Source organism: Balaenoptera borealis (genome assembly GCF_965194805.1).
Source record: "Balaenoptera borealis genome assembly, chromosome: 17".
NCBI classification, from domain to species: Eukaryota; Metazoa; Chordata; class Mammalia; order Artiodactyla; family Balaenopteridae; genus Balaenoptera; species Balaenoptera borealis.
In genome coordinates, this window is record NC_138876.1 from 53,171,223 (window position 1) to 53,192,190 (window position 20,968).

Consider the following 20,968-nt stretch of genomic DNA (forward strand, 5'->3'; position numbering starts at 1 on the left):
TCAATATAAATTTTGAAATTTCAGTTTCAAAAAGGTATTTTACCTTTTTCTTTAGTCATGTTTAAAAGAGCTTCCCCCACCAAAGGTTAGGAAATACATTTGGCAATGTTTTCTTTTTTTTTTTTTAAACTAACATTTTATTTATTTATTTATTTATTTATTTATGGCTGTGTTGGGTCTTCGTTTCTGTGCGAGGGCTTTCTCTAGTTGCGGCAAGTGGGGGCCACTCTTCATCGCGGTGCGCGGGCCTCTCATTATCGCAGCCTCTCTTGTTGCGGAGCACAGACTCCAGACGTGCAGGCTCAGTAATTTTGGCTCACAGGCCTAGTTGTTCCGTGGCATGTGGCATCTTCCCAGACCAGGGCTCAAACCCGTGTCCCCTGCATTGGCAGGCAGATTCTCAACCACTGCGCCACCAGGGGAGCCTGCCAATGTTTTCTTATAACAGTGTTATGATATCCTAGATAACACAGAGGATTTTAATCCACCTGAATGTATTTGCCTCTGTTTACTACTTGTCCAACAATCAGGCATTTAATAAACTATATTTTCTCTACTCTTTTTCAATAACTCTTCTATATTATACTAAATTGCCCTATTTTTTCTACATCCTTAGTTTTTTGATTAATCTGCTTACCTAATAAAATATTTGATTTATATTACATTCAGTATTTTAAATGTATCTAAGTTTTTACTCGTTTAATATTTTGTAGACATTAGTATCAACATAATCAGCTTTCAAAAAAGTCTTACTGCTATTTTTTATTAAGTTCACATTGGGCTAATAAATTTACTGTGATTTGCAGTGATGTGTTTTCCTATTCAAGTACAAGTTATGACTCAATTATTCTTATTCTTATTTTATGTAACACAGTTGAGATTTATTTTTTTATAAAATACCTTCATATTTCTTATCTATTTCTATACATTTAATATTTTGATTATATATGTAACCTCTTCTTCATTTAAAATTTACAAATAATATGAAATAAATTTTAAATATTAATCTTGCAACTAATTACCTCACTTAATTCCATGTTTTCTAATGATTTTCTCATTGACTCTCCACAAATATTCAACTATATAATAATATGAATAAATAATAGTGATTTCACCTTCTTTTTCAAGTTCATGCTTATTATTTACTTTACTTAAAAATGTTAGTAAACTCATCAATTTAATGAGAATGATTCTGGTATTTACTATTAAGAATATACCTAACTTCTTTTTTGAGACAGATAATTTTATCATGTTGTGGAAATATTCATATATTCTTATCTTATTAAGAATGTGTGTCAGAATTTCCTCAAATGCTTTTTAACTGCCATGAAGATATTATGGTTTTTCTCCTTTGATCTATATTTTAGTGAAATACACTAATATCATTTTAAAAAATATTAAGCTAGTTCTCACTGAATTCCTAGAATGAACCAATTTTTTTGATGTATTATTCTTTAAAGTACTGCTAGATTATGTTTTACAATTTAACTTTTAGGGTTTTTATATTGATATTCACATTTGAGATCCCTACATAGTCATTTTTAAAAATTATCTTTGTCAGTTTTAGCTTCCATGTTATACTGAATTTGATAGAGAGCATTGGTATCATCTGCTCCTTGAAAACTTAATCTAATTAACCAATTTTAGGCATATTAAAATATTCATAATATTATTACAGTGTGCTTCTGGTACTCAGCAAGGATCTCTCCAATATTCTAGAAGAGGCTGCTATGATCAGTCTTTAAAAAAAAAAAAAAAAAGACAAAACAAAAACAAGAGTTTATACTAGACAATGCATAAAACAAAATGGAAGTTAAGACTTTTTTTTTTGTTGATGTATATTACTCAAATTATTTCTATTGCTGACAAATCTTTTCTAATGTCATTATATAGGAAAAGTGACTAACCTGTTAAAAATGTTAAATTTATATAACTAATCTATTTTTCTATCTCTTTCCATTTAAAAAATAATTTTTAAAAGCTGCATGTAACTTTTTTTAATCTAGTAAAGAGAACATCAGAACAAAATATAAGGTATCAGAGCTCCCTGTGATAAACAAAAATATCACTTTCTTCTTAAAGATATCCCAGGTTATGCAAGACACTGAATGAGTAGTTTAGGTGTTTTTTAAGTGATACTCTTGTGGTTCACATACATTAAAAACTATTGATAGCACCTTCATGATTGAAAGATTTGTTCAAGTATTGTATATTATATTTCTACCCTTTAAAACTGTGTCTTAAATATTTGCATGAATTAAATTAAATTAAATATTTACATTAATTAAATTAAATATGCATGAATTAAATAAGGGGCCAAAGTACTTCTTGAGACTAACTGCTTATGCACATAAAATTGTTCTGTGTAAAATGCCTGAATAATTATTGTCATATTATTCAAACATATGTCATTCATTCTTGAATAGCAACGTAAATTTGATTTATATTTTATATTCTCTGGCCAATATTATCTCCAGATAAGTTTCAGCAATATTTTCTAAAATAATATTTGTCAAGCAAACATAAGTGGATTAATATTAATATAGTATGTCCAAAAAGAAGCAAGCCTCTCAAGTTCAATAACACTTAGTTCTGTCTAAAATAGAAGTTAGGTACATGGTATTTTAATATAAAGCCTATCCAAACTTTCTGAGTGAAGAATTGACTACATGTTACAATAACACATTGGAAAATGGCACTTTCCTCATAAGCATGGTGAAAATTTAAATAATAAAAATAATTTTTAAAAAAAGTATGCCATTTGAGAAGTTTAAGTAGAACCGCTGTAGCATTTAAGCCTAAATTTATATTTTTCTCAGAGCAAATATTAATCTCATAGCTGTAGCTATCTCCTAAAAGCTCCTGTAAAATTTGGGAACCTAAAGAGATCAGACGAGAAATACAGGTCTTTGACATGGCTGCCCTCTACTGATCCAAGATTTGTCTTGTTTCAACAAAGGACTTTTATGGAGTATTTGAAACTTCTAAGTCTTCTAGAATTTTAGGTTTAATAAAAACATACAAATAACACTCTTTTTATTAAAGTTTGTAAATCAACATATGGACTTAAAGAGTAATTAATTGCCCACGTGGCTGTCATTGGCTGTAGAAATGCCAAAAATTTAAAATAGGAAATAAGAATACTGTAGTCACAGGTAGATTGTCCCTAGCAGTCTTATTTTTCTTTCTTTTTACAAGCCAATATCCACTATATTTCATAGGAGCTGAAGATCTGATCATTTTTTCATTAACTAGTAGTTTGGGAAACCTTGAATAAACATTTGTTTGGGATCCAAAGTATATAGCAATACCACAGATATAAATTCAGTAGTGTCAATATTTAAAGAGATAAAACTAATCATGTGGTTATTATCCTAAAAGAATAGAGAAGGTTGTGCATGTGTAACTCACACACAGGCATGAGAAATAGTTAAAGCAAAAAGACTGCAACCTTGGAGTAAGGTATCAATTTGTTAAAAATAGATTATTATCTCAAAGCCCTGATATGGCGCTTTGAGGAGGTAGAAAGTACAGGAGAGTAACTTGCTTTTAAAAAATGGGGAAAATCTTCCAGTCATCACTCACTCCAAGAAATAATATAGATGATAGATGTAGATTTTTCCTTTGTTGAAAGCATGGAAGCTTACAAAGCTCTTCTTATAATAAGCACGAGTAAGAGTCATTCTAGAGATTCCAGAAAATTCATGCAGGGGATTACATTTCGTGAAATCATATGAAGGCAGTTGCAAATATAAATACATGAAGCATATCACTAGAAACATGGCCTCTGAGAAATTTGGAGGAAAGTTTGTAATTTAAAGACGAAACCTAATAGCAAGATAACTCTTTTTTTAAGTACCAGGAAATGATAGGTCTTATGGGGGTTACAGGGGGATGAAGAAGCAGAAACGATTTGGGATCATGAGGAAATAGAATCACAAAGAAGACAAAGCATAGCTGGGCCCAAAATGAGGCAGTTCTCACTAATTCTGCCTGAGTGCTGCATAAATACTTTAAAGAAAGTTATGTAATACCACACTCCCACTTGGATGAAGCATGTGTTTTTGTTGTCTCAGCAGCTCTGTAGAAACACACTTATCCCCTTTCACAGTCCAAGTGGTTCAAGGAGGATTTTACCATTTTCCAGGGGCAGGGCTGTGATCCAGCTCCAGCTGAACAATAAATTCCAACCCCTATCCAGAGTGAATTGTTCAGAGCGTACATGCAACTCAAGCCCAGCCAGTGAGTCATACCAGATTTTTCCTGGAACAATCAGGAAAAGAGACTTTTTCACAGGGATTGTTGGCTGTAACAAAAATGTATCCTGTAGCTATTTTTGCCATAACATGAGAAACTTGCTAGAGAAGAAAACAAACAGAAAGCAAAACAGAATGAGGGACTAAAACAAATAATCACAGTGAAATTAGTTCAGATCTTGGATCCAGGTATTTCTGAAAAGAAAATTCCTGACTTCCCAGTTATAAGTATCAATAAATTATTTTTTGTTTTTTACTATTTTTTACTCTTGATTCATTGAGTTTGATTTCTGTAATTAAAATGCAAAGATACCTAATAAAATATATTAAAGTTAGAATCCATAATGTCTTCCTGGGCACTGATCTTCCTTGTTAGGCTCTGATCACTTAAATTTGTAACCAAAGTTCTCTTAAACAGACTCCTTTTAACATGTGTGCCAAGCTAAGTGACTCTGTAAACATGACACATGCTCTTGTCTAATTGAATATCTGTGGCTAGTAAGTGGTACTTTAATAGCCTCATGTGCTTCAATTACCATCAAATGAGTTGTTCTCTTGACAACAGTCAATTGTGTTTGTTAACAAATGCTGTTCATATTATTTGCATTTTTCATTGTAATTAAAATTTTATCAAATATTAAATCAATAAATATTCTATGTGTGAAAGAGTTCATGTTTCTATGAATCTATCTATCTAAAGATGAATCTATCAGAAATACTAACAGTTGTGAGTTGCAAAAGAAAATATCCTAATTAGATGTAGATAAGAGCCTGAGTAAAGCAAAACAAAATTTACTCTTCACAAAAGATTTTATTTCTTGTTCCTCTTTAAATGAATTAATACTAGAATTCATGGGTGTACAAAAAACATGCACATCTCTAATGTAGATCCATATTAATATGAAGAGGCCTTCTCCCTCCATCAAAACATGAGAAATAGGGACTATGTGGTAAAAATTTTAAATGAAATAAAAGGCTTAAACTGCTGATAAGTCATTTTATATGATTCTCTAATTTTGTTTCAATTAAATTACCACTTACTGGTCCTAACATACCAGTACATCTATAAATTTTCAGCCTCTTAGAAGTTAATATGCCTAGCTTTCAATTCAACAATTTACTGTATAACTTTAAATAAGTGTTTTCAGTTCTTCAATATGGATTCTAAACTCAGTGAGGACAGGTACTACTTCTAAAGACTCTAAAGAGTTCTGGGTTTTATATATTGTAAATACTTACTGATTCAGATATGAATCATTTTCATTATAACATTTTTTATGTCTAGTCTCTGTGCATGAAGAAATAAATTTTTGTAAAAATAAGCTTCCTTTCTTGAGAATAATATTAATAAAATTAATCCATAAATATTTTAAATATTTTGACATAAAAAGTATAATTATATTGAACTTTTGATGCATACCTATATTTTTTAAACTGCAAGTAGTGCTGACTTGTAGATGACTGATTTACATATGTTCTCTACATATTAACATTCACATAGTTAAATCAAGTGTCCAAGGGGCTAAGAAAATGTCTTGTTTCACTTCCACAATTTTTTTCTTCTAGTTTTATTGAGATGTAATTGACATATAGCACTGTGTAAGTTTTAGGTTACAGCAAAATGATGTAACTCACACACATCATGAAATGATTATCACAAGTTTAGTGAACATCCATCATCTCATATAGATACAATATTAAAGAAACAGAAACAAAAATATTTTTCTTGTGATGAGAATTTTAGGATTTACTCTAACAACTTTCAGTGTTAATTATATTTACATATCATACATTACATCCCTAGCACTTATTTATCTTATAACTGGAAGTTTGTACCTTTTGATTGCCTTCATCCAATTCCCCCTCCCCTTCCCCCACCTCTGATAACCAGAAATCTGACCTCTTTTTCTATGAGTTTGTTTGTTTGTTTTAGAATTATAATTGACCTACAACACTCTGTTAGCTCCTATTACACAACATAGTGTGATTTGATATTTCTATACTTTTCAAAATGATCACCACGATAAGTCGTTGTGATATGTCACCATATAAAGATATTACATAGTTATTGACTATATTCTCCACACTGTACATTTCATAATTGTGACTCATTTATTTTGCAACTGGAATTTTGTACCTCTTAATCTCCCTCACCTATTTCTTCAACTGTTTTTTGTTTCTCATTTTTTCTCCATATTAAGAGCCCTCATTTTTCCCTAGTTACAATGCTAATCCAAGATCAGGTCTATGATGCTGTGATGTTACAAGTACAAGGAGAAAAGGAGGGAGGGGTGGAAGCCCACTGCCACCTCACTGCAGGGGTTAGTGTGGCTGAAATCCATCTCATGTCTCCATCACCATGCTGTGTGCCCTGGCATAGGGCTGCATCTGCCAAGAGAAAGTTGTGCCTTTTTTAGTTTACACAGTGGTGACCTATGGTCTGGGGTAGTTTCCGTAGCTAATCGTCACTCTGTCTCATATTTAGACTGAGCCTTCTGTCCTCATTCTGGTCTCAAACAAGCCAGGGACCCAATAATCTTTACCAAATATACAATCCAAACTCCCTTCAATCTATTGTTTTCTGGGTAAAGTATTTGAGTCTAATTCAGGCTTGTGCGTACCCAAAGACTTAATAGTTTCATTTACACTACACTCTTAAGGCCTAAATGAAAAAAAGAAGGGGATAGAATGTTATGAGGATCTTTTTAACCATATGTCTATTTCTCAGTATTTATTACAGCAATAAAAGTTTCTTAAAACATCAGTTTTGTGTTTCCTTCTGAAAGAGAAAACAGGGTACATTCTATAAATGGCATGTGATCTAACCAGAGCATGGGTTCTAGAGAAGTCTGGCCAGAAGCAGATGCAGAGTAGTAAACATTGATGAAGGGAGGTTAATCCCCAGAGCTCACAATCACAAATTTTGTGCTGCCTGGAGTCTGACACACCTAACTCTGCTAGCACATAGGCAGTTGATTTTGACTTTTCTTAACATCAAAACACATCTTGGAGGAATAACGTAATATAATGGAAAGAGGATTCATTTTCTCATTAATCCATTCTGGATTTCAAATATGATATTTACTAAAAGTCTAATCTTTGAAAAATACATTTTTGAAATTTAGATTTCCTTAATATCAGTTTCCCTTAATAAAGTTTCCCTTTATTTAAAAATTATTTATAAAATGTTTTGAATATTCTTTTCTCAAATAAAAGATGCCTTTATAATTGTTATAGGATGTTATAGGATGCCTTTTAATATTAAGTTCCCTGATGCTTATAGAATACAATTTCATTTGTATAAATTCTACATTAATAATTTTAGAAATATTATAAATATCACTTTATCAGGCCATTAACATCTATGAAGATAAAGTTTTGTGGTATCTCACTAGATCTGTTTATTAGCATAATATAGTCTTTAAAAATGAAAATACAATATTACATGTAAATATATTTTCATTTTCCTGAGGTAATCTTACCTCCCCCACACACATGCACATACACACACACTTTCACTCATCTGTAAGTGTGTAATTCCAAAGAAATTTAGGACATTCAAATGTCACAGTTAGGAAAACAAACCTATAATGACATGGTTTACCTTCTTAGCTATAGTCACTTTTTTGGAAGTAGTCATAATGATTTATAAGATCTTTTAAAAAGCAGCCATATAGTTCATCTTTACTGTCAGTAGTTTTAAAAATCCAGTTCTGTAAATCTGTTACACCAAGATTTTTGCCTCTTTTCATGTTTTGCAATAGCAGGAATGGTATTGCATGTTTTGAATCTGTGCTGTCCAACATGGAGGCGCTAGCCATGGGCACCTGTTGAGAACTGGAAAGCAGAGCGGCTAAGCAGAGATTTGCTGGAAGTGTAAAACACACAGTGGATTTTGAAGATTTCATATATACATTTATTCTTAATAAAATGATGTAAAATATATAATCAGTAATTTTATGTTGATTGCCAATTGAAATTAGATATATTTAGTTAAAAATATAGTAGTTCACCCTTATCCATGGTTTTGCTTTCCATGGTTTCAGTTACCTGTAATCGACAATGGCCTGAAAATATTAAGTGGAAAACTCCAGAAATAAACAATTCATAAGTTTTAAATTGCACCTCGTTCTGAGTAACATGATGAAATCTCACACCACCCTGCTCTGTCCTGCCCAGTATGGGCGTGTCCTGCCCATTAGTCACTTAGTAGTCCTCATGCTTATCAGATCAACTGTTGTGTTATCATAGTGCTTGTGTTCAAGTAACCCTTATTGTACTTAATGATGACTCCAAGGTGCAAGAGTATTGATGCTAGCAATTCAGATATACCAAAGAGAAGCCATAAGTGCTTCCTTTTGGTGAACAGGCAAAAGTTCCTGAATTAATAAAGAATGAAAAAATATACTATGCTGAGGTTGCTATGGTAAGAACGAATCTTCTGTCTGTGAAATTGTGAGGAAGGAAAAAGAAATTTGTGCTAGTTTTGCTGTCACACCTCAAACTGCAAAATTTACAGCCACAGTGTTCGATAAGTGCTTAGTTAGGATGGGAAAGGTATTAAATTTGTACAGCAAGATATTTTGAGAGAGAAAAGCAACACTCACATAACTTTTATTGTAGTATATTGTTACAATTGTTCTATTTTATTATTTGTTATTGTTGTTCATCTCTTATTCTACTTAATTGTTAAGTTAAACTTTATCATAAGTATGTATGTATAGGAAAAAACATAGTATATATAGGGTTTTGTACTCTCCACAGTTTCAGGTATCTATTGTGGGTCTTGGATTTTATTCCCCCATCGATAAGGAGAGACTACTGTATATTAAATTTAATTTCATTTGTTTCTCTTTACTTTTTTTAAAGGTCACTACTAGAAAATTTAAAATTTATATGTCTTCTATTATATTTCTATTAGACAGTATTGTTCTAATATTTATACTTCTTCAAAATCCTATATATATATGATTCATGTAATCATATATATATGAATCACATTATAACCCTTTATGAATTATATGCTCAGTTTTACGTTTTTTAAATCCTATTTCTCTTTATATAGCCATCGGGAGTACAATGGAAAAGAATTCAGTCACCATTGGTCATTACAGTTTTACCAAACTATATAGATATTTCCACTGATTTCTACTTCGAGTCATTCTTACTTTTTTATTTCATCTTGTTAGACATACTCAGGATCTCACCATACACAAAAGGAGTCCTTTGGTCTAATCCATGTTCTTTTCCTGGATAGACTTATAGAAGAATTGTGGTTTGCTTTCATACAGTAATGAGGTGGGCCTTAGAATTTGGAAGTAAATAAATAACCTCTTTTTTTTCTTTTTTAATAGATCTTTATTGGAGTATAATTGCTTCACAGTACCATGTTAGTTTCTGTTGCACAACAAAGCGATCAGCCATATGCATACACATGTCCCCATATCCCCTCCCTCTTGAGCCTCCCTCCCATCCTCCCTACCCACCTCTCTAGGTCATCGCAAAGCACCGAGCAGATCTCCTTGTGCTATGCTGCTGCTTCCCACCAGCCAACTATTTTACATTGGTAGTGTATATATGTCAATGCTACTCTCACTTCACTCCAGCTTCACCCTCCCACCCCATGTCATCAAGTCCATTCTCTATGTCTACCTCTTTATTCCTGCCCTGCCACTAGGTTTATCAGTACCTTTTTTTTTTTTTTTTTTTAGATTCCATATATGTACCTTAGCATATGGTATTTGTTTTTCCCTTTCTTACTTACTTCACTCTGTATGACAGACTCTATGTCCATCCACCTCATTACAAATAACTCAATTTTGTTTCTCTTTATGGCTGAGTAATATTCCATTGTATATACGTGCTGTATTTTCTTTATCTGTTCATCTGTCGATGGACATTTAGGTTGGTTCTATGCCCTGGCTATTATAAATAGTGCTGCAATGAACATTGTGGTGCATGTCTCTTTTTGAATTATGGTTTTCTCAGGGTATATCACCAGTATTAGGATTGCCAAGTCATATGGTAGCTCTATTTTTAGTTTTTTAAGGAACCTCCATACTGTTTTCCATAGTGCTTGTATCAATTTACATTCCCACCAACAGTGTAGGAGGGTTCCCTCTTCACCACACCCTTTCCAGCATTTATTGTTTCTAGTTTTTTTGATAATGGCCATTCTGACTGGCTTGAGGTGATACCTCATTGTAGTTTTGATTTGCATTTCTCTAATAATTAGTGATGTTGTGCATCTTTTCATGTGCCTCTTGGTCATCTGTAGGTATTCCTTGGTGAAATGTTTCTTTAGGTCTTCTGCCCATTTTTTAACTGGATTGTTTGCTTTTTTGATATTGAGCTCCATGAGTTGTTTGTATATTTGGAGATCAATCCTTTGTCTGTTGTTGCATTTGCAAATATTTTCCCCCTTCGTGAAAATTGTCTGTTTGTCTTGTTTATGGTTTCCTTTGCTGTTCAAAAGCTTTTACCTTTAATTAAGTCCCATTTGTTTATTTTTGTTTTTATTTCTGTTACTCTAGGAGGTGAGTCAAAAAAGATCTTTGCTGTGTTTTATGTCAAAGAGTGTGTTTCCTATGTTTTCCTCTAAATGTTTTATGGTGTCTGATCTTACATTTAAGTCTTTAATTCATTTGGAGTTTATTTTTAGGTGTCGTGTTAGGTAGTGTTCTAATTTCATTCTTTTACAAGTAGCTATCCAGTTTTCCCAGGACCGCTATTGAAGAGTCTGTCTTTTCTCCATTATACGTTCTTGTCTCCTTTGTCATAAATTAGGTGCCCATATGTGCGTGGGTTTATCTCTGGTCTTTCTACCCTGTACCATTGATATATTTCTGTTTTTTTGCCAGTACCATACTCTCTTGATTACTATAGCTTTGTGGTATAGTTTGAAGTCAGGTAGCCTGATTCCTCCAACTCCGTTTTTCTTTCTCAAGATTGCTTTGACTATTCGGGGTCTTTTGTGTTTCCATACGAATTGTAAAATTTTTTTGTTATAATTCTGTGAAAAATGCCATTGGTAGTTTGATAGGGATTGCACTGAATCTGTAGATTACTTTGGGTAGTATAGTCATTTTCACAATATTGATTCTTCCAAACCAAGAACATGGTATATTTCTCCATCTGTTTATGTCATCTTTGATTTCTTTCATCAGTGTTTTATAGTTTTCTGAGTACAAGTCTTTCTCCTCCTTAGGCTGGTTTATTCCTAGATATTTTATTCTTTATGTTGCAATGGTAAATGGGAGTGTTTCCTTGATTTATCTTTCTGATTTTTCACTGTTGGTGTATAGGAATGCCAGAGATTTCTGTGCATTAATTTTGTACCCTGCAACTTTACCAAATTCACTGATTAGTTCTAGTAGTTAACTGGTGGCATCTTTAGGATTTTCTATGTATATTATCATGTCATTGACAAACAGTGACAGTTTTACTTCTTCTTTTCCAATTTATATTCATTTTATTTCTTTTTCTTCTCTGATTGTTGTGGCTAGGACTTCCAAAACTATGTTGAATAAGAGTGGTGAGAGTGGGCATCCTTGTCTTTTTCCTGATCTTCGTGGAAATGCTTTCAGTTTTTCACCATTGACTATGATGCTTGCTGTGCATTTGTCATATACAGCCTTTATTATGTTGAGGTAGGTCCCCTCTATGCCCAATTTCTGGAGAGTTTTTATCATAAATGGTGTTGAATTTTGTCAAAAGCTTTTCTGCATCTATTCAGATCATCATATGGTTTGTATTCCTTAATTTGTTAATGTGGTGTATCACATTGATTGATTTGCATATATTGAAGAATCCTTGCATCCCTGGGATAAACCCCACTTGATAATGGTGTATGATCCTTTTAATGTGCTGTTGGATTCTGTTTGCTAGTATTTTGTTCAGGATTTTTGCATCTATGTTCATCAGCAATATTGGTCTATGATTTTCTATTTTTGTGATACCTTTTGCTGATTTTGGTATCAGGGTGATGGTGACTTCATAGAATGCATTTGGGTGTGTTTCTACCTCTGCAGTTTTTTGGAAGAGTTTGAAAAGGATCCATGTTAGCTCTTCTCTAAATGTTTGATAGAATTCTCTTGTGAAGCCATCTGGTCCTGGACTTTTGTTTGCTAGAAGATTTTAAATTATGGTTTCAATTTCATTACTTGTGATAGGGCTGTTTATATTTTCTAATTCTTCCTGGTTCAGTCTTGGAAAATTGTACATTTCCAGGAATTTGTCTATTTCTTCATGGTTGTCTTTTTATTGGCATATAGTTGCTTGTAGTGTTCTCTTATAATCCTTTGTATTTCTGCAGTGTCAGTTGTGATTTCTCCTTTTTCATTTCTAATTTTATTGATTTGTGTCTTCTCCCTTTTTTTCTTGATGAGTTTGGCTAAGGGTTTATCTATTTTGTTTATATTCTCAAAGAACCAGCTCTTAGTTTTATTGCTCATTGCTATTGTTTTCTTCATTTCTATTTCATTTATTTCTGCTCTATCTTTATGATTTCTTTCCTTCTACTCACTTTGGGTTTTCTTTGTTCTTCTTTCTCTAGGTGTTTTAAGTGTAGGGTAGATTGTTCATTTGAGATTTTTTTGTTTCTTGAGGTGAGATTGAATTGCTATAAACTTCCCTCTTAATATCACTTTTGCTGCATCCCATAGGTTTTGGGTCATCATATTTTCATTGTCATTTGTTTCCATGTTTTTTTAATTTCTTCTTTGATTTCTTCAGTGATCCCTTGGTTATTTAATAGCACACTGTTTAGCCTCAATGTATTTGTGGTTTTTACAGTTTTGTTTTCCTGTAATTGATTTCCAATCTCATAGTGTTGTGGTCAGAAAAGATGTTTCATACAATTTCAATTTTCTTAAATTTTCCAAGGCTTGATTTGTGACCCAAGGTGTGATCTATCCTAGAGAATGTTCCATGTACACTTGAGAAGAAAGTGTATTCTGCCACTTTTGGGTGGAATGTTCTATAAATATCAATTAGATCTATCTGGTCTATTGTGTCATTTAAAGCTTGTGTTTCCTTATTTATTTTCGGTTTGGATGATCTGTCCATTGGTGTAAGTGGGGTGTTAAAGTCCCCTACTATTATCGTATTACTGTCGATTTCTCCTTTCATGGTTGTTAGCATATGCCTTATTTATTGAGGTGCTCCTATGTTGAGTGCATAAACATTTATAATTGTCATATATTTTTCTTGGATTAATCCTTTGATCATTACGTAGCATCCTTCCTTATCTATTGTAACAGTCTTTATTTTAAAGTCTATTTTATCTGATACAAGTATTGCTACTTCAGCTTTCTTTTGATTTCCATTTGCATGGAATATTTTTTTCCATTCCTTCACTTTCAGTCTGCATGTATCCCTAGGTCTGAAATGAGTCTCTTGTAGACAGCATATATATGGGTCTTGTTTTTGTATGCATTCAGCCAGTCTGTGTCTTTTGGTTGGGGCATTTAATCCATTCACATTCAAGGTTATTATCAATATATATGTTCCTTTTACCATTTTCTTAATAGTTTTGGGTTTGTTTTTGTGGATGTTTTTCTTCTCTTGTGTTTCCCGCTTAAAGAAATTTCTTTAGCATTTGTTGTAAAGCTAGTTTCATAGTACTGAATTCTCTTAGCTTTTGCTTCTCTGAAAAGCTTTTTTTTTTATCATCTTTATTGGAGTATAATTGCTTTACAATGGTGTGTTAGTTTCTGCTTTATAACAAAGTGAATCAGTTATACATACACATATGTTTCCATATCCCTTCCCTCTTGCATCTCCCTCCCTCCCACTGTCCCTATCCCACCCCTCTATGTGGTCACAAAACACTGAGCAGATCTCCTTGTGCTATGCAGTTGCTTCCCACTAGCTATCTATTTTATGTTTGGTAGTGTATATATGTCCATGCCACTCTCTCACTTTGTCACAGCTTACCCTTCCCCCTCCCCATAACCTCAACTCCATTCTCTAGTAGGTCTGTGTCTGAAAAGCTTTTGACTTCTCCATTGAATCTGAATGAGATCCTTGCTGTGTAGAGTAATCTTGGTTGTAGGTTTTTCTCTTTCATCACCTTAGGTATATCCTTCCACTCCCTTCTGGCCTGCAGTTTTCCACTGAAAAATCAGCTGATAACCTTATGGGGATTCTTCATATGTTATTTTTTGTTTTTCCCTTGCTGCTTTTAATATTTTTTCTCTGAATTTAATTTTTGTTAGTTTGATTAGTATGTGCCTTGGTGTGTTTTTCCTAGGGTTTATCCTGTATGGGTCTCTCTGTGCTTCCTGGACTTGGGTGACTATTTCTTTTCCCATGTTAGGGAAGTTTTCCACTGTAATCTCGTCAAATATTTTCTCAGACCCTTTCTTTTTCTCTTCTTCTTCTAGGACCCATATCATTCAAATATTGGTGTGTTTAGTGTTGTTCCAGAGGTCTCTGAGATTGTCTTCAATTCTTTTTATTCTTTTTTCTTTATTCTGCTCCTTGGCAGGTATTTCCACCATTTTGCCTTCCAGCTCACTTATTCGTTCTTCTGCCTCAGTTATTCTGTTATTGATTCCTTCTAGTGTATTTTTTATTTCAGTTATTGTGTTGTTCATCTCTGTTTGTTTGTTCTTTAGTTCTTCTAGATCTTTGTTAAACATTTCTTGTATTTTCTCATTTCGTACTTCCATTCTATTTCCAAGATTCCGGATCTTCTTTACTATCATTACTCTGAATTCTTTTTCAGGTAGATTGCTTATTTCCTCTTCATTTATTTGGTCTTGCTGGTTTTTACCTTGCTTTTTCATCTGTTACATATTTTTTCGCCATCTCATTTTTTTTTTTTTTTTTAATGAGTGAGATTGTGTTTCTGTTTTACTGGTTGTGTGGCCTGAGGCTTCCAACACTGGAGTTTGTCTGCTATTGGGTAGAGCTGGGTCTTGATGCTGAGATGAGGACCTCTGTGAGACCTCACTCTGATGAATATTCCCTGGGGTCTGGGGTTCCCTGTTATTCCAGTGTTTCAGACCCAGAGTTCCCACTGCAGGAGCTTCTGCCCGACCCCAGGCTCATGAACCAAGGTCCAGCAAGCCACTTGGGGTGGCGAAAAAGAAAAGAACAATAGCAAAGTAAAAAATAAAATTAGACTAGGAAACTAACAGATATGTTAGAAAGAATGTAAAAATAAAAATATAGATGAATCAACAACCAGAAGGTACATCAGTACCACAGTAGTAAAAAGGAGGAGGAGGGAAAAGAAAAAAAAGGTGGGGGGGACGACCTTGGCTGTGGAGAGTGGGGCTTAAGCAAGGGTGAGGTTTGAGCAGTTGACGGGGCCAATGCTCAGGACCCACAGGGCTGGAAGAGATGCTGGGGGCTGTGAGGGGTGGGGCTTAGGCTCAAGGAAAAGAAGGGGCCCAGGCTTGCCCTGCACCCTGGTCTCAGAGGTCAGGGGACATCACCTGGGAGCCCAGTAGTTTTCCTGGGCTTGATTGGACAGGGAAAATGCCTTCCTCTCCTCTATTGCTCCTCTGGTCTGGGGTGTGGGAGGGCCCCTCCTGCTTGCCCCTCTTGATCTCCCTGGCCTCCCTCCTATGTCCCCAAGGACCCACCCAACCTGGAGTGGGTTTTGGAGGGCAGAGGATCGGCCTGGGAGCTCAGCAGTCTCCCTGGGCTCGACTGGGTGGGATAGTTGCCCTCCAGCTCTTCTCTTGCTCCTCCCAGAGGGCCCCTCCTGCCTGCCACTCCTAATCTCTCTGGCCTCAGGAGCACCAATCTTGTCTGACCTTCAATTCTCCTCACCCCTCAGTGTCCCTACATCTTACCATTTCACTCTGGGGTTCCTTCCATCTCCTTAGGATTCAGAGTTCCCCACCAGTGGCCAGCAAATGCTCTAGTTGTGGGGAGATGCTAACTCTGTGTCTTCCCACACTGCCAACTTGACTCCTCCTCAATAACTTCTTTTTTATTTTCACTTCTCTTCTCCCTTAAAATCTATAACACATCACACACTAAATACCTAACTAACTACTTCCATTACTCTGGTGTCTTGTCTATGTTCTTCATATCTCTCCAAATGTGAAAGAATCTTCCAAACAGAAGTCATTCCATAAAACATATATTTTCAAATATAATGAAAACTGGCAAGGACTTATATTAATGCACTCCCTCAGGTGGGGAGATTGGATGGTGCATCACAAGATTTAATATAGATTGCTTTTTATTCATTAGATTGATTTTGGTTTTTAGAAAATAAATTACAATTATTTTTATTTATTTATTTATAAAAATAACTAGGTATCATAGAATATATTTGATATACTGAAAAGTACAAAAAAATCAATACTTTGAAGCATTGGTTATAAATAATATTTATATTACAGTACAAGAGTTAGTGTTTAAAGAAATTCTGCTCTGAAATTTTTGGAGATAATTTTGATTAAAGCAAATAGTATTATAATTCTGCATTTCTATAGATTTAAGTGTCCACATATTTGGTTTGCTTAGAGGAAATAAAATTTATTTTCATATACTTGATTTACTTAAAATGTGAGAAAATGGAGCTAGGTCATTTTTTTTTTTTTTTATGTGGAGCAAAGTACAGCTTTACTGCTAAATGTCATGAACTAGAATGTCAAAAATTAATTTGTGTTCATAGGAAAGATTATAATTTTGTAATGACAAAATAGAAAATACAATGGTCATATATGGGAAGTAGAAAGAGATAAAGTATTCCATAAAGAGCTCCAGCATTGCCTGGGTTGTTCATGAAGACTTCTATTTACTTACCGGGAATGTGAATAGAATTGGAATGTTTTATTATTAAATGATGTTTAATTGAATCCTATCTATTTTCAAGGATTTGCATTAATTAAATAAATGCTTGATTTATTTTTATTACTATCTAGTAGCTGGATAATTATTTAAATCAGCAGTAATTGTTTTTTTACTTTACATAATTGTTTAACATATTGTTCATCTTTATCTTACCATAATTAAATAAATTCTGAGTAAAAAATTAAACTAAATACTTCCTACAAAGTTTGTTTGGATTTATTCTGTGGGTATTAATATACCTTTGTCAAACTGCAAAATCAATTAAGAACAAAATCAATGTTTTTTATGATGTATAGTTGTACTAGTTTCCTGTGGCTGCTGTAACAAATTGTCACTAACTAGGTGGTTTAAAACAATATAAATTTATTCTCTGGTAGTTCTGGAGGCCAGATGTCTGAAATCAAGGTGTCAACATGGCTGTGCTCCCTCTGGAGTTCCCCTTTGAGGATACTCCATTCCTTCCCTTTCCTAGCTGGTAGTTGTTGGTTGGCATGCATTGGCATTTAGTGCCTTCTGGACACATCACTCCAATCTATTTGCATCACCTTCTCCTCTGTTTATATCTCTGTCAAATCTCCTTCTGCATCCTTCTTATAAGGATACATGCGCTGGCATATAGGCCCCACCTGGATGATCCAGGGTAAATTCCTCTCAAGAACCTTACAATTACCACGTCCTTTACCATATAAGGTAATATTCACAGGTTCCACAATTAGGAAGTGAATATATCTTTGGGGAGTTATTTTTATTCCTATCATAATAATAAAAGAAATAGTCTAACTGCAATATTTAAATTTGTATTGATCAAGCTGTTCAAAATGTGCGCAACGTTTTAAGCATGAGTGTTATGTCAAACAAATAAGAACTTCTCCGAAACGATTTTTTCAAGCAACAAATATCTTCGGATTTTAATAGCAGTGTGTTTTATTTTCTATTGGCAAAATTTTCAGAATATTGCATCTGGAATCTAATAAACTTAAAGCTTAATTTCAAAGATCTCATCTACATGGAATTAGATTCACATATATTTTATATGGGTAAATAGTTATGAAATAAAAAATTTTTCATAATAAAAATATTAATAAAATTATATTTAATGATATGCTAGCCATAGTATTTTTGAGGTAAATTATTAAAGCTTCTATGATAAAAACAGTAAAAGGTTTTTTCATAGAATGTTAATAAAATTAATAAATTTTACACAGTCATTACCCATTTCCATTATTAATTATTACTCTAACAAACAAGTGTATTATGACACCATGAGGAAACAATTTAAAAAAAAAAGAGGCAGCAGCTTCGTGGAAAAGAAGTTTCTTGAATTGTGAAAGAAATTATAACATAAAAATTTTGGATTATACTTAAGTGATCTTGACAAATAAATTTATGTAATGAAAATGCACATATTCTGAATTTGTATCTTTAGATGATCAATATCAGTTTAAATCCTTTAGTAGAAATACAAATTAATAATGAAGCTTAAAAGTCAAGTGGTAAGCAGGTCCTTCAGCAGCTTTAGGAACATTTGCAGATGGCAACATCCTATGAGCTTGGGCTTTAATGATCAAACTTAGAGGGAAGGAAAATTTTGTGCTTTTACAAGGTAGTGAGTAAGAACAAACACCGTACATAATACCAAGATTCTCAATGATAACATGAATTAAAACTATCTGTCCAAAGATGCAGCAAGTCATTTAGAAAGTTATGATTAGCTTGGGTTCTGGGTAGGAAAAGAAAGCAACTGTCCCATGAACATTTAAAATAATGGCTTATTTACATTCACAAATGTCTTGGGAGTGGGGATGGGATGGTCTGCATTTAAATACCTCTGGGAAATACTAGAAGAACTTTGTTCTACCTGTGAGGTGTTGGGTGAGAGCACAGGTTCATTTAAATCCATGCTTGAGAATACTGCCTGGTGACTGGAGTAAGAACATAGGCTAACATCCACAGATATACATATGCAGCAACAAAGTATTCTGGTTGAAATTAAAAACAAAAAAACACCAACACAAAACAAAACATGGTGTAGAATTCTAGCAGTGCTAGGGAGTACTGAAAATGTACTTGAAATGTTATATTCCATTCAATACCTAGAACAATTAAAATATCACTCACATAAATTCCTTCCATTAATAGTGTCACTACTGCCTTTTGTCTCTTTCCCTTGCATACCAAAATAGACTTCTACTTGTTTTCCTGGTTTTCTAGTGCCTCTCTCCTTTTAACCATACTTCATATTTCTCTGCCTGATTCACTCCTCTAAAATTTTTACTTCTTCGGACCTCTTCTATTCAAAACCTTTAATGATACCACATTAGCAATAAAATTAGGCACATGCACATGAATATGGCATTTAAAATGCATTGGATTCTCTATAGTTTTGACTGTGTTCCCAATGCTGATGAATAAGCACCTTATTAACTTATGAACTTGAATTGGGCTATTTGAACTGCTCTCTTGAATCAAGATGTGCAAACCCTGTATTGACTTATGTTATTTTTCCTGCCTGCAACTATCACTCCCAGCTACTGTCCAACCATGTCCAAACAATCCTCTCTCTCATTTAGTTTCTATTGCATCTGTTGGAAAATAGTAATTTAAGAATATTTTCATAGGTAATATATATGTCCATGAGACATTGAAATGTATTGTAATGTGTGATATTTGTGATGCATCTTATTAATTTTTGGGGGGTAAATCATATAAATCTATTTGTGGGTGATACACTTTGTATATTATAAATACACTAGGGGAGATATACCCATAATGATATAAAATAATTATTTTATATCATCTTATTAATTTAAAAACACACTTTTAAGGGGAGACCTTCAAGATGGTGGAGGAGTAAGACGTGGAGATCACCTTCCTCCTCACAATACATCAAAAATATATCTACATGAGGAACAACTCCTACAGAACACCTACTGAACGCTGGCAGAAGACCTCAGACTTCCCAACAGCCAAGAAACACCCCACGTACCTGGTAGGGCAAAAGAAAAAAGAAAAAAACAGAGACAAAAGAATAGGGATGGGACCTGCATTTCTGTGAGGGAGCTGTGAAGGAGGAAATGTTTCCACATACTATGAAGCCTCTTCACTGGCAGAGATGGGGTGGGAAGGTCGGTGGCAGGTGGGAAGCTTCAGAGCCACGGAGCAGAGCACAGCAACAGGGGTGCAGAGGGCAAAGTGGAGTGATTCCTGTACAGAGGATTGGTGCTGACCAGCACTCACCAGACTGAGAGGCTTCTCTGCTCACCCACCGGGGCAGGTGGGAGGTGAGAGCTGAGGCTTGGGCTTTGGAGGTCAGATCCCAAGGAGAAGACTGGGGTTGGCTGCGTGAACACAGTGTGAAGGGGACTAATGCACCACAGCTAGCCAGGAGGGAGTCCAGGAAAAAGTCCAGAACTGTCTAAGAGGCAAGACACCATTGTTTCAGGGTGCACGAGGAGAGGGGATTCAGATCACCGTCTAAAAGAGATCTAGAGATGGGTGCAAGCCACAGTTATCAGAGCAGACACCAGAGATGGACATGAAATCCTAAGGCTGCTGCTACAGCCATGAAGAAGGCTGTGTGAAAGCACAGGTCACTATCCACACCTCCACTCCCAGGACGCTGTTCAACCCGCCTCTGCCAGGGTCCCATAATCCAGGAACAACTTCTCTGGGAGAACACACGGTATGCCTCAGGCTGGTGCAACGTCACGCCAGCCTTTGCTGCTGCAGGCTTACCCTGCATTCCGCACCACTCCCTCTCCCTGACCTGAGTGAGCCAGAGCCACCTAATCAGCTGTTACTTTAGCCCCATCCTGACTGGGCAGTAAAGAGACACCCTCAGTTGACCTACCCACAGAGGCAGGCCAAATCCAAAGCTGAACCACAGGAGCTAT

The 20,968-nt window shown here is 34.5% G+C and overlaps 1 protein-coding gene across 1 annotated transcript in view; it reads right to left on the reverse strand.

Annotated features, from left to right (window-relative positions):
- Positions 1–20,968, reverse strand: part of CNBD1 (cyclic nucleotide binding domain containing 1) — a 62,475-nt gene that overhangs the window by 33,952 nt on the left and 7,555 nt on the right. The window contains exon 1 of the mRNA XM_082363211.1: positions 1–20,968. This exon is cut by the window's left edge and continues 15,626 nt beyond it; it is cut by the window's right edge and continues 7,555 nt beyond it. The gene's annotated coding sequence lies outside the window, so the exon portion shown is untranslated.